General features: G+C 40.9%; 1 protein-coding gene and 1 long non-coding RNA gene across 7 annotated transcripts in view; one reads left to right on the top strand and one right to left on the bottom strand.

Annotated features, from left to right (window-relative positions):
- The window catches only part of Sema1a (semaphorin 1a), a 366,157-nt gene that overhangs the window by 249,494 nt on the left and 102,972 nt on the right, over positions 1-13,691 (bottom strand). The gene's annotated exons all lie outside the window — the stretch shown is intronic.
- LOC145961364 (uncharacterized) overlaps positions 960-13,691 on the top strand; it is an 88,612-nt gene continuing 75,880 nt past the window's right edge. The window contains exon 1 of the long non-coding RNA XR_014435626.1: positions 960-1,131. This is a non-coding gene — a long non-coding RNA (uncharacterized LOC145961364). The remainder of the gene's footprint in view (positions 1,132-13,691) is intronic.

Raw genomic sequence — 13,691 nt, 5'->3', positions numbered from 1 at the left:
CAAATTTGCATCACACTATTTTCACTCCGTTTAATTATATAGAAATGCAATACCAGACATATCTTTGTGTAATATATACTAGAGCTCTATACGTATTGTTATATTTAATCAATTTCTATTTCTATATATATATATGTACATGACTATATTATTATTTAATCGAATCTTTTATTTAAATATTATCGCTACATTTTTCATTTATAAATATTTCTTGATTAATTACTTTTTTAAATGACTTTTCAATCTTCGATATTAAGTGTTTCTCTCTTCAATTAAATAATATTAAAAGAATCTTTTTGAAGAATGAGATAAATAATCATCGTCTTTTTTAGTTTGCCTTTTATATCGACCTATCGTTGAGAAAAAAATAGCGATATGTTAAAAATGTATGATTTTAATCTTTCTTTCAGCATGAATATTTAACTCATAAAAATGAGACACTGTCGAAAGAACATTTATAATTTTATTCGAATTCTAAAATTATTCGATAAAATATTAAAATATCCGAAAAATGAGAAAAAAGTGATAATATAAAAATAATTATTTTTCGTCCATATAAAATTACGAAATATTCATTTTCGTCAAATTTCGACAAAAATATAAATCACCTCTCCATATTGAAAATGATATTTTTGATTCTTATTTTAAACGAGAATAAATTAAAACGAAAAAAAGTACCTTACACGAATTAATTTGAAATCCGTCCAATTCCATTTCACTCATCGTTACCAAAATATTTCATCTTATTCAGATACTAGATATATTCAAAATATCATATTTACATGCATGTCTCCCGCATTTACATCATCTTGGCCGTTGAACGTGTCAAGAAAATATGTAGCGACGTGTGCGAAGCATGTTACTAGCGCGATGAACGATATATATATCGATCGGTCTTATCCTTTGCTCCGGTATGTAATAATATTTGTTATCGTAACTGCGGTTACGGCAACGGCGCTATCGCATTTCGGTGAAGCACTTGGCGACTATCAGGTACTATGTGCGCAGCATAAAGGCCCGAGAATATCGCACTGCTTTGAAATGTACTCTTTCCACGTGTTATCTCGTCTGCGGAGATCAGCTGTTAAAGGGAGCACCCGCCGGCGATGCCTTCCGCTCTTTGCTTCTTCGGTAAGTGCAACTGAACGCAGCGGTAAAGAAACTCCTTAAACCCTCGCGAAAATTCTTAAGTTTCCATAAAGAGACTTGTATATTCAACCCCGTGCAATTATTTTCTTTTCTTTTTTGATTGAAAGAAAACGAATTTTTTTAAACAGTAGAGAAGAGAAGAACGTGTATCGCACTTTAAGATTGAAATCTTTTCATAACAATAACGTAAATAACGTTAAATACAGTAGTAATAGAGGGAAAGAGAAAAAATGAAAGAACCAGAAATAACAGCAGTGCAAATAAATCTATGTGAAGTAACGAGAGCAAATTTACATATGATTAGAGATAACTAATGCACAGTTGAAAGAAAAAAATGATGACATATAACAAGTACGCGATATATTAAATTAAACGGATTAATTAGCGGATTTTTTGTAGCAATATTTTGACATCGACAAAAGAAACACTATGCACACAAGCTCTGTTTAAGTATGCACTTTGTAAAAAAAACTCAATTTATCTGTACAAAATATTCACGAGATGAGCCACAGAAAATAAATATTTGAATACCAGTTTTTAATAATGAGAGAAACAAAGATGTGCCGAGGAAACGCATATTACGAAGGAATATACTTGAAGAAATTTCGTTGGATAAGACAACCGACAAGAACAAAGAAGGATTACAAGATGACGAAAAAAGATAAAAAATAATTGATTTACACGGTAAACGAAAAAGAGATTCGCATTGATATACATATATACGCAACGCACCGCGCTTCGCTATCGCGCATCTCGTTTCCGCGATAATGTTATTAACGCTCAAGCAAATTAGTCCTTTGTAGCGGTTTCCGTGATTGCCCTCAGTCTCCGAGAGAGAAGCGCGCGAGAAGAAATGGGAGAGATTGGTACGGAGCCTCGAGAGGCCGATTTCCCGCGCGTTGACATTAAGTTTGCTCTAAACAAGAAAAGCTAGGCTAAAAGAGGGAACGAATCGGATTAACGATGCAGGGGAATTAACGCGTAGATATCGCAGCCGTGGAATTTACTCCGCGCTTATGAATAACTCGCGAATCGCCGTTTAATGATGATGCAGCTTTACATATATATAACCCGCGCGTGAGTTAATTAATCCCGGTCTTAAACAACGAATGACATCGCGGAGAGGTGATTACGATTTATCGCGCAGCATCTGTTACGCGGTAGTTACCTTCAAAGATTCTCGCCAGAGATTCTGCAACATCAGCTGTGTTTGGAAAATATTTATTCTAGTCTAATAAATACTGTCAATCTGATTCATTGCTAATAGCGGTCGGTATAATTAAGGCTTGTTACGAACGATCGATAATCATCGGCTCCTACTGTGTGCGTGTGCGTATGTGAGTGTATGTGTGTGTGTCACATTTGTGGACACACGAAGGCGTCGCGGATCGATAAACGCCGCTTGCGCAACAGGGAAAACGGTGAATAATCGCGATTATAAGCGCCGGTAGTCAACTGTTTATAACAAGCCCGCGATTAACCCCTTAGCTAGCTAGTTTAAGCTAGCGGGAGGATGCTGTCCCTTCTTAATTAACTGCCATTAATTGTTCAAACCGCGCTCTGTGCGCCGACGCAATTGGGTTAAGTGTCACGATTGTCTTACACGCCGCGGTTTAATAACAACGCTTAATTTACGCGCTCTATTAGCTTTCCGCTAACTCGACCGCCCATGCACATTTTTATACCCGCACGATAAATTATTCTTTCGGAAAGTCGAGTCGGCTTTAATTAAGGTATCTTCATTTCCGTCAAAAATGCGATAAAGCCAGCTAAATTTTACCGATTGCGAATGTCCTACATTTACTGCCTCTTTTACGTATTAAAGCGGAATATAAAAGATACATTTATTAATTAAGAAAAATGGCAATTCTCGCGAATCCTATTTCCGGATGAAATTATATATTTAAGCGTGCCCAGATTCATCTACAACTTTTGAATTTTATGAAACGTTGACGGGAATTATAGTTTTCATTATTCAGAGATATTAAAATTAAAAATTAAAGAATTGCAAAGAGAAATAACTCATTGACTATTGATTGTTTGCCAAACCAAAAAAAATAATTTTGAATTTAAGTTAGAATATATACAAGGGAAGAAGCGATAAAATTCAAACGACGTGTGGATACAATCATGGTACATACTAAATCACTTAAAAATTTACGGCAATATTTTGTAGATATTACATAACTTTTATAATTGCCCGAAAAGTATGGCGCGGAAACGACGAGCACTGGCAAACAACGAGGCATTCCTCGCCGTCGCAATAGAAAGCTTATCGACATTTACAGCGCACTTTAAGTCGCTCGTAAATCTCCTTTATACCGGAAAAATTATTAGCCGTGCAGCGACGTTATTATCGGCGACGACGTTTCGTTTCCACGTGCAAAAAACATAGCAAGTGCCCGTTTCTTATTTCATCTTCGTTTCTTAATATCGTTTATTAATATCGAGCTTTCAAATATAGCTTTATCGATAGTCTAATCAACAATTAAACGCCCTGCCAATTTATACAAAATTCAAACACATGATTAAAAAAAAAAGTACTAAAGTTGAACAAATCTATAACCTTATTCTGTGTAAAAAATAGTATAACGCATCTAAATAATTTACGATGGAATATTTAGTCGTGACAAAAGATCTGCCAACCTTTCGTCTCGCTCATACGACGTTTACATAATATTATTACCTCTAAAAATTGAAATTTTCGATGCGCAATATCTTGCAAATTCTCTTTTCTCTTTTCCTCTCCGCCTGTACACGATGCCTTTTCTCCACAAGCATTTGGGAAAATTAAGTAGACATCGCCAAACAAACGGACAGTGAACATAGAAAGGATGAAAGCACTCGAGGGAGAAAGAAAAGAGAGAAGGGATCGGAGAGAGAGCGAGATGAAGAGCCATGAATCCTTTCAGTCCGTCTAAAGAAAAATTAATAATCCAGCGAGTCGAGCGGACCAAGTCCGAGTTGAATCTGGGCCAACTATTTCCGCGGTAGCATTGCAGCGAGATTCATCAGTTAGAATGCATGGACGGCAAAGGCGTCTCCCCGTGGATTTGCAGAAAAAACCATTTTAATTATCAGTCTACGATCAAAAGAGTGGGGGAGGAGAGGCCCGGGAAGGAAGGCATATTTGCCCCGATAAATTCGCTTTTAGACGGGAACGAAGCTCGAAAGCGAAAATGATGTCAAAGGGCAACGCAATTAGCGGCGCTGCACTTTGATTACATGAATATTAATTTCGCGAGCGCGCGTATCGACTTTGCGCGTGTTTTTTCTCCTCATTCCGAAGCGCGAGCAAATATATTTTTCCGCGGCGCACGCGGCGGTATATCGATAACAATAATTGTGAAAGATATACCGGTGCACATCGGGACGCCCTCATCCTGTGCGCGTATCAGAAAACATGACGCGCTTGTTTTTATTAAAAATTATCAACACCGTAAATTAATTTTTACATAAATAGATTAATCTCCCTATATAACTGCCAGAATATATATATCTGATCTCGTCGTATATCGAATAATTTGACTCTTGTCGCAAACGATGCAATGTATCGGCCAGATATATATCGCCTTCTGATATATATCATTAATTTAATTTAAAAAAAAAGAAAAAATATATATATATATAAATCCTGAGATATTTTTTCAGTGGAATTTTCGCACAGAGACGCATATCGCGTTTGTTGCATTTATTTGCGAAATGAAAACAGACGTGCAATAGTATATATATATATATAAAAATAAATAAATAAAAATAACAAAAAAAAAAAGAAACGCACATGCCTCGCGTATAATAACCGAAAATTGAATTTGGTCTTTTTAGTTCGATGCGACATGACCGTTGCGTTTTTGCGTCGGCCGTTCGCACAATAAAAATAACTCGAGCGCCCGATGATGTATCCGTCATGATTGATCTCGGTCACGAGATTAGCGTCGGAGCCGCGGTATTCGGCCAACGTTGCGCGCGTCGATAACGATCGCCGGTATAAACCGACCAAATGCGCAGCGTCAACCGGCACGGTTAATGCAACCGAAATGCAAAAGGCATTCTACCGAAAGTGGGATGGGTGTCACGCGAAAAGTACTTCCATAACTTTACTGTAAAAAAAAGTTAAATTTAAACGTGCAGTTGCTTTATACAGTAGAAGAACAAGCTTCGATAACGCAGAGACGGTCTTAAATAAAAAAAATTAATATATAAGTTTATATAAACATACACATATTATTAGTGTAATTAATAATTTTTAAAGATCGCACATGGGTCATTTTGACTCTATCGATATTTGAACAATGAAATATCCCAGACTTTAATCGATAAAAAAAAATGTTTCAAATTTTATTTCCTAACTTGTGTTGTACCCGATGGGATAAAATAAATTTCTGTAAATTTTTTCAAGCATTTTGAGACAGTTAAAATTGCGATCGCGACCTATATGTGACCAGAGGGACGGAGCAAAAAAAATAGTGCGACCTACGAGGATTAAAATAGTAACGCGCAAGAAAGAGAGTATTAATAACCGTGATAAATACGAACAAACGCACGAGGCAAAAACATGTTAATCCGCCGGCGCCATATCGCGCGGATGAAAGTCGTCGACACTCTTTACAGTGAAATACACTCCGGTGCGGTGGTTGGCATGCTAACGAATACATGGCTCGCGTCATCGCGGTATGAATTGTTATCGTTGTGCGCGAGCGGCGCGAAGATAAATCGTTAATACGTCGGGTACGTGGTTGGCGTCGGAAAGTGGAGTGTGGAACGCGAATCATTGACCCAGATACGCTTGTTTTCGTGGGGGCCGAGGGGGAGGAGGACGAGGAGGGCCCGATCGGAGAGATCGAAGCCAGCGGTAGCAGCGGCATCCGTTATCGAGTTTCGGTCGCGGCAACCGAGAGTACCTTCGTATCATTTTTTTTTTCCATTCTTTTTTCTCGCATCCTCTCTCCCTCCCCCGCTAGGTTCTTTTTTCCGACCGCTGCAGGACGCGCGAGTGCCATAAATTTTCGCGTTCCGGCACGGGCCCGAGAAATCTACTTGATTAAACGTGAAAAATAAACAAACGAGAAGCGCGAGCGTATCTTCGCGGCGCTTTCTGCGCGCATCGATATCGACACCTCTTTGCGTTTTGCCAAACCTTTTTTTCGTTCGATATATCAGCGATTCTACCTTATTCTCTGAAAAGCGAATATGAAGAAATACATGTGGAAAATTATGTGGCAATGATAAAAATTACACAAGGTAGTAGGAGCGCATCTGTACATTATGCACGAGCTACCGCAGTCTCGAAATATATATGCCAAGATACGAGACACGACGTCAATTATAACAATCGATGTAGCCGCGAGATGGAAATGTTGGTTTAAAAATAATTAGATGTCGTTTAGATTTACGTATAATTATTTCTCTAACGAGCCGTGCTATAAGTATTATTATCTATCATTTTCTGCTCCACTTCTTCCGTTCTGCGATAACAGATTCCATACAATTGAAAATTAAGGCAGGTATAAGACGAGGGAAAAAATTTGCGTAATTTCAGAGTCCAACGCTACGTATACGACGTGAACGTACCCTCGCGCTCTTAACGCGAGTTAAGGGAGCGAACGGTGTCAATTGCGGTTTGGCACGAATGTACATCGCGTACGTGCGACGAAGCGGCCCCCGACGACGAGCCGGCGACGGGGTGCATTCTTAAATTACACGAAGAGTAACAGACCCGGTACGAGGGACGCCCCTGCGCGAAACTCGCCGGTAATTTCATCGGGCGACTTAAAAGTTTTACGGCCCGCCCCCTCTGTCCGGCATACCTAAAACGTCGCGGAAGAGAGCAACCGGGGTCAAAAGCTTCGAGTTTCTACCCCGTTGCCGCGGTGACATTTTCATGTCGGGCAATTCGGTCGTCCCCGCACACGAAATGCGCATACACGAGAAAACGTAACTGTGAGGGGGCGCAATTTGACCCGAGTGGTAAAACGTTCTTCTTATTTCACTCCGCGCGCCGGAGACTCGAGAGAGAGAGAGAGAGAGGAAGCGCTGAAAGGACGAGGCGGCACGTGGTCGGGACGAGGAGGGCACGCGCTTTGCAATTCGATCGCGCGTGTGTTTCATCGCGACCGTCACCGCCAGCGTTGCCGACGTCGTCGTCGTTTCTCATTCACGGATCGATCGACGATGGATCGTCTTCCGCGCCGCGAAGCGGAAACTGAAACGCGCCGCCGGAGGCGGAGGAAAGATGGTGGACGGCGGTGGAGATGGAGGAACGGCGACCCGCGTTAGAGAGAGTCGGGCCTCTCTAGTCTCCGTATATATGTACTGCGAGGCAGGCGAGTCCGGTACGGTGTAATTGTATCGATCCGCGACGGACATCCATCTGCGCGACATCGCGTTTGTGAACACGTTTACAGGACATATAACAGATGTAGGATGTAACCGGTCTGTGAAATGTTCACGCTCGATATAATCTTCCACCGTTTCTACCGCTTTGCCTCGGTCGCACAAACGATTAATTTTTAATAGCCGGATATTAAATCGGACGAAATACATATATATATATCTTTATACGAATAATAAATTCGTCGAGAGAATTAAAGGAGACGTTTCGATTAAGCCATTAAGTCGGAGGAAAGGAGGACGAGAGGAGCGCGATGCTTAAATAATTCGTCAACGTCGAGAGATATGTAGCGCGATTCCGCTTCGCGCGGATCGCTTTCCGCGCCGCGAAGCGGAAGCGGAAAGAAAAGAGCGGCGGGCGAAGAAAGGAGTGAAAGCGACGAGATGAACTCCGGCGTGAGAGTTAACGTCGAACCGAGCCATAGAGCCGGGTCGTAAACGATGACAACGCGGCAGTTTCGGTCGACAGGGGTGATTCGGCTCGATGCCACTGGTGCGTTTATCCGCGCCGCGAACGAACATTATAAAGCCACGCCGATGTCGAGCGCGACGGATGAAGGGGATGAATAGGTCGGTCGGTCGTTAACTCGCGTTTTACCGCGCTCGGCCGATGACGAGAATGTGTCACCCTCCAACGATACGGCCGGATATTGAGCGAGCCACTTGAGGCCGAACTCTCATCGCCCGGCAAACACCGGGCCTTGCATCGCGCTCCGATTTTCGACCGTGGATTTCTCTTTTCGATCCCGACGAGAGTCGCGCGCGATAAGCAAAGATACGTCATTTAATCAATTTATAATTCATATAATAAAATGCATAAAAAATTATTCGGCTAAAATATTGAAGGCGATTAGAAAATCAAGTTTAGACTCGATCTTGCGCTTCTGCGGTGGACGCATTTATACAAAAATTGAATCATTAAAAAAATACATGTATTTAAAAAATAAAGAATTACGCTGCTTTTTAAAGAATCTTAATATACAGCGCTCTCGCGCGAAAGCGAAGCGTCCGATACTGAAAAACGCGAAAGGATCGACACGGCTCGAATTCTCTTTCATTTCGCAGAATCCAATTTGCGAGACGTAAGCGTATTAGAGCCTCGCACGTTATTTGGCGCAACATCCCGTCGCGCCGGGTTGTTGTTTTCGCGGTGCCGGCCTTGCCCGAGCGTGTTTCGCACGAAAATATGGGTGACATATAGTACACTTCCGTGCTCGAGCGTAATTTATTAAAGACCAGCGAAAAAGGGAAAGAGAAAAAAAATATGGCGAACCCCGCGCCACGCTAGCGGTTTCGTGCGGCGACGTGCTCTTTGGCGAATCCTGCGACAGTCGGGTCCTGGCCTGCCTACCTTGCTTGCCTGCCTGCCTCTGTCGTCCCCCGTCAAGCCCGAATGCGATTTACCGCTGATCCTCTTTAACGAGCTTCCGATAAACGAAGGAAATTCGCGTCAGCGATGAAAACGTTTCGTAATCCGGGATCTCCGCCCGTCTATCCGCGTCGCTCTGCCTTCTCCCTTTATTTTTTTTTCCTTTTTGTTCGGTAGCCTCCACCGAACACGCTTCCTCTGATTTCGACTCTCCACGATATTTCGCCAAATCATGATTTCCCACGAAATGAAATGATTATAGCGGCAGACGAGATAGATTAAAAACGACGCGCCTCTCTTTCTCCATCCAACTATCTCCGACGACCTTGGCACTCGAGTCGGATCAAGACGCATTTTGAATCGCGATTGCGAAATCCATGGGCTACTCTTGGGTTACAGTCGAAATGGATTAAAGGTAAATATTAAGGCAGCTGAGCGGTACATAAAGTTCTAATTAAAAGCTCTCCGCTCTCACGAAACATCGCGAAATACGAAAGGCAGTTTTCATCGCCTTCGTTTAGCGTTGCGACGCGGATTTAACGCGAAATCGAGGTCGGCGAAGTACGCATCTCCAATTTCTTTCGCGATTAAAGCGAATTAGTCGGAGTATAAAAAGAATTCAAGACTTTCACATTGAGTAGCGAGTATTCAGCTGTGAGATTATACAAAGTCGATAGCGTAGAGAGAAATATATACAATATCGCTAATAAACTCGAAAATTAAATTACGCGGCGCATTTATAAAAGCTATAAAAAACTGGCATATGCGAAAATTAAAACGTCGGTAATATTTAACATTAAACAGCGAGAGAGATTATTAAACAGAATTTTAACAGAAACATTAAATTAAGAGATAAAAACCGCGGATCATTTTATATCAATGTCTTGTAACGCCCGATCATTAATGTGTTCCCACTATATAGAATTATTATTATTTTTTATATAATATTTAAAGCAAAATATAAAAAAAGAATTCTACATTTTTTGCATCTCGCGTTAGAATATTAAAAGTTTCAAAAGTCTGTATATTACAACGTCCCTCGAAATATTGGCAATCGACTAATGTTTATTGCGTCATTATCGATTGACCATATTTATGTCACGCATTTAATTATGTAATAATAATTCTATATTTTAATTTGCATTTTGCAAAAAACGTTAATATAAATTCTATATTTTTTTTTACAATATAAAATTTCATATGTCGGCATACAATAATTATTTCTATATTAATAATGTTATTATGTAAATAATGTAATGTAAAAATTGTCGAAAAATATGTATAAAAAGTACGTCTCACTCTCTCTCTCTCTCGCTATTTAATGTTGAATATTATCGACGAATTTTTAACGCATATTTTTAAAATAATTCTTTCGTTTCACATTTTATATCTTTTATGAAAATGTCCATAAAAAAAGATTTACTATTGCACAACTATGTCAATTCATTATATGGAATATAAATGTAAAATTTAATTTATTATAATTGTAATGATATCGACTCACCAGTCGTCCAGTTATTTCCCTCTCATAGCCTGACCATTTTTCTATGCGAAGTTTGGATTAGCGAAAATCACTGATCCACGTTGACGATGATACGCATGTAATTTAATCAAAGTACGTTGAATAACAGTAGTCGCAATGCTTGAAATTTCGATGATTGCGACACTTTTTTTCGACACTCGATACACATTTATTTATTCAGATAATAATCACTATAAAAAACACATGAACTTGCGATATTATCTCTCGATATCTCCATTTCACATGCGATAACGTGCCTTCGATCGAATACGAATACTGATATTTTCCGCGACATTTTTATCCAACAATCGCCCGTTATTTCTGCACTCCCGACGTTTACGCGCGCGGCGATACTCCCGAAATTCACGTAAACACGATGTCGAACAGACGCGTAAATGTCCCAGTAAAATTCATATTCGTGACACTCGCGCGTAATTGTAATGTAAATTACAACGAAACGATCGCCATTCGACGACGAGCGAGGACGAACGACGCGAAATTCACACGCTTCCCATCATGGCGTCCATTACAAAATCTCGACGAAGCGATCTGTTAACCGCGATTCGAACGCGTACCGACCGAATATCGATCACCGTGTATCATTCGCGAGAGACTCTATCTCGCCGATCGCTCGATACTTTGCTCGACACTAGCCTCGACGATTGTTCACATAATCACGATTGTTTGATAAGTTGAGTCCGCTCGACTATTCGCGACGATTATTATGCGACGACTGAGAAACACACACGTTCAGGTTCGATGACGCTGCGACTCTTGTTGCCAACTTCAGGACGATGCGCGAGTTACTAACCCGCCAACTGTCGGTCTCTCGTATTATTTTTCACAATCACGATTCAACGTCAGAATCTCTCGTCGATGGAAAAGTAATATTGCCGGTTAATACCGCGAATTGGTTGTTTTAACTGCACGTACAACAAGCGGAATACATACGTCAGATCACGCACTCGATAAACTCTGACGCAGCAAGTACAACTGTGTTTGTGTTGTAGGGCTCGTCGAGCTCTCTCGCGTCCCCCCTCCCCACCCCATCACCTACATTCCAAGAATCGCCCGGCGAGTTTTTTTCCAGTAAATACGCCTCGGTACGTGTCCTTGAACCGAGAAAAGGTTTAAATGCACTAATTCCAACGACGTATTCGTTTCTATTTTATATTATTTTTCGTGTACTTTCTTCAATTGTCCAAAGCGAATAAATGGAATTGAATAAAATGTCGGAAATTTGAGTTTCTCTCGCTAATATGTATGACAGTAATTATTAATTACTCATCGATCAACGAAGCATAATACGTTGCATTACGTGTATTAAATATATCAAAATATTGGCTTTCACGCGATGATTCGGAAATGACAATCGCATTTTCCGTGTTCTGCGTCGAAAATGAATCGACACGAATGTGTATATACAAAAGTAAATACGAAAGTATAATATTAAATCGAATATTATTTGAATTTGCGCGATCGTAATCGACCGCGTTTTCGCGATTTGTCCGTGTATAACGTAAACTCAACGCAACAGCATTCGCGCATATCCGGAAATAAAATCATACAAACAAAATCTCTCTAATTGTAAAATCACAATGAATCATATCTAATAACCGTGAAACGCGAAGGAAACTATACATAAATAGCGAAATCTAAACGAAGCGATTCCTCGCGAATGAGTCATGTTCCGACGTTCGTGCGCCGACAGCTGCAACGGAATTAAAAAAAAGAAAAAAGATAGAGAATCGCGTCGACACGAAACGGCACCGCAAACGTCCGAAATCCGTCCGAAAGCCGCAGCGTCAGCGGGCAAAAATATGACAGCGAACTTTATTACGCTTGAACGACGCGGCGAAACTGTCACGCGAGTCGGGAAAGTAACGGCGACGGCTACGATCCGCGAGCTTATTTCAATGATAATAAGCCGCCGACCACAGTCGCCGGGAATACGTTAAATATGTATAGGCACAAGGAGGAAGGAGGAGAGGGGAAAGATGAGCTCCCTCCCTCGCATACGCGTCTCGAGTCCTCTCGCGAGGACAGAGACGTGCCAATCAATTAGCGACGCTGTTCGATAAGCACGTTTCTCTCTCTCTCTCTCTCCGATTACCTCTTCAGATGGGTTACACACGAAGCACACGTCGCGTGCAGCATCGGCTAGGACCGATGGGATTGAAGCAAACCACAGCTGCATCCTAAACAGCCGGTGATCTCTCCGCGCCTTCTCGCCGTCGCGCTTCCTGCACCCCCTTCCTTCTCTCCCCCATCGCGACAGTTGCGTTTCGACATTACGGCCGAAAATTCGGAATTCGACAGGCGAGCCGACGTGCCCCGAGGAAAGGTAGCGCGATGGCGCACATGCACACACGTACACGTACACAATCACGCTTCGTGCCTCCGTTAATCCCGATAATGCGAATAAGGAATGGCGTAAAGTTTCCTCGAAATTTCGCAGAGACGCTCGTGTTTAGCGCGAAAAAAATGATCGTTGCTTTTTATAAATCATTTGGGAATTTCTTGCCGAGCGAAAATTAAAGCACGAAAATCGGAAATGAAGCGTTTACATTGACATGTAAAAAGCTTAATATCGCGAGGGAGATTCTAGCAAAACGCGAACGCGCGTTTGAATTCTTGTTGGCTTCCAGGCGCGTTATTACCGAGCATAAATTGCGCAACTGCATACTTAATAATGCCGTTTATGAGCCGAAATATATTTTGTTCCGCGAACTGCAAAGCGTTTTAGTCACGCTCGTGTGACGCGATTGCGTATGTTTTTAGTCTCGAGGATGAATATTTAATATAACCGTGCGATATAATCCGTCAAAACGTGCCGCTTATTGGTTTATGATACGCGTATAGCGGTTCGAATTTTGCACGCAACATGATCTTCATTTTATAGTATATTTACATTTCCTCTATAATTGATGGACACGGATTTACAGCGATAGCAAACTCGGGATCGATTTGATATTCTACGGCATAATCACGATTATATAAATTTAGAGGAGAATGTTATTACTATATTCCATTTATTCTACTTTACATCGACGATAAATAAAATAATAATTATTACACAATAGTTGCAATAATAACAGTATCAATATTATTGCAACGAATGTGTTATCGAGTTGTTTGATAAACAACGCATTAGCGGATAAAATGTCAATTTGAATATACCGAGAGGCGAAAAGTATCGATCATAAAGACTTTAAAAGCACGCGCAGATAGACGCGCGTGTACTTTTTCTTCTCCAATTTA

Source organism: Camponotus vicinus, unplaced genomic scaffold (genome assembly GCF_025532165.1).
Source record: "Camponotus vicinus isolate PSW18456_S1 unplaced genomic scaffold, iyCamVici1.0 SCAF_11, whole genome shotgun sequence".
In the NCBI taxonomy this organism is placed as follows: Eukaryota; Metazoa; Arthropoda; class Insecta; order Hymenoptera; family Formicidae; genus Camponotus; species Camponotus vicinus.
Note: the sequence above shows the minus strand (reverse complement) of the source record. Positions and strands in the feature narration are given on the sequence as shown.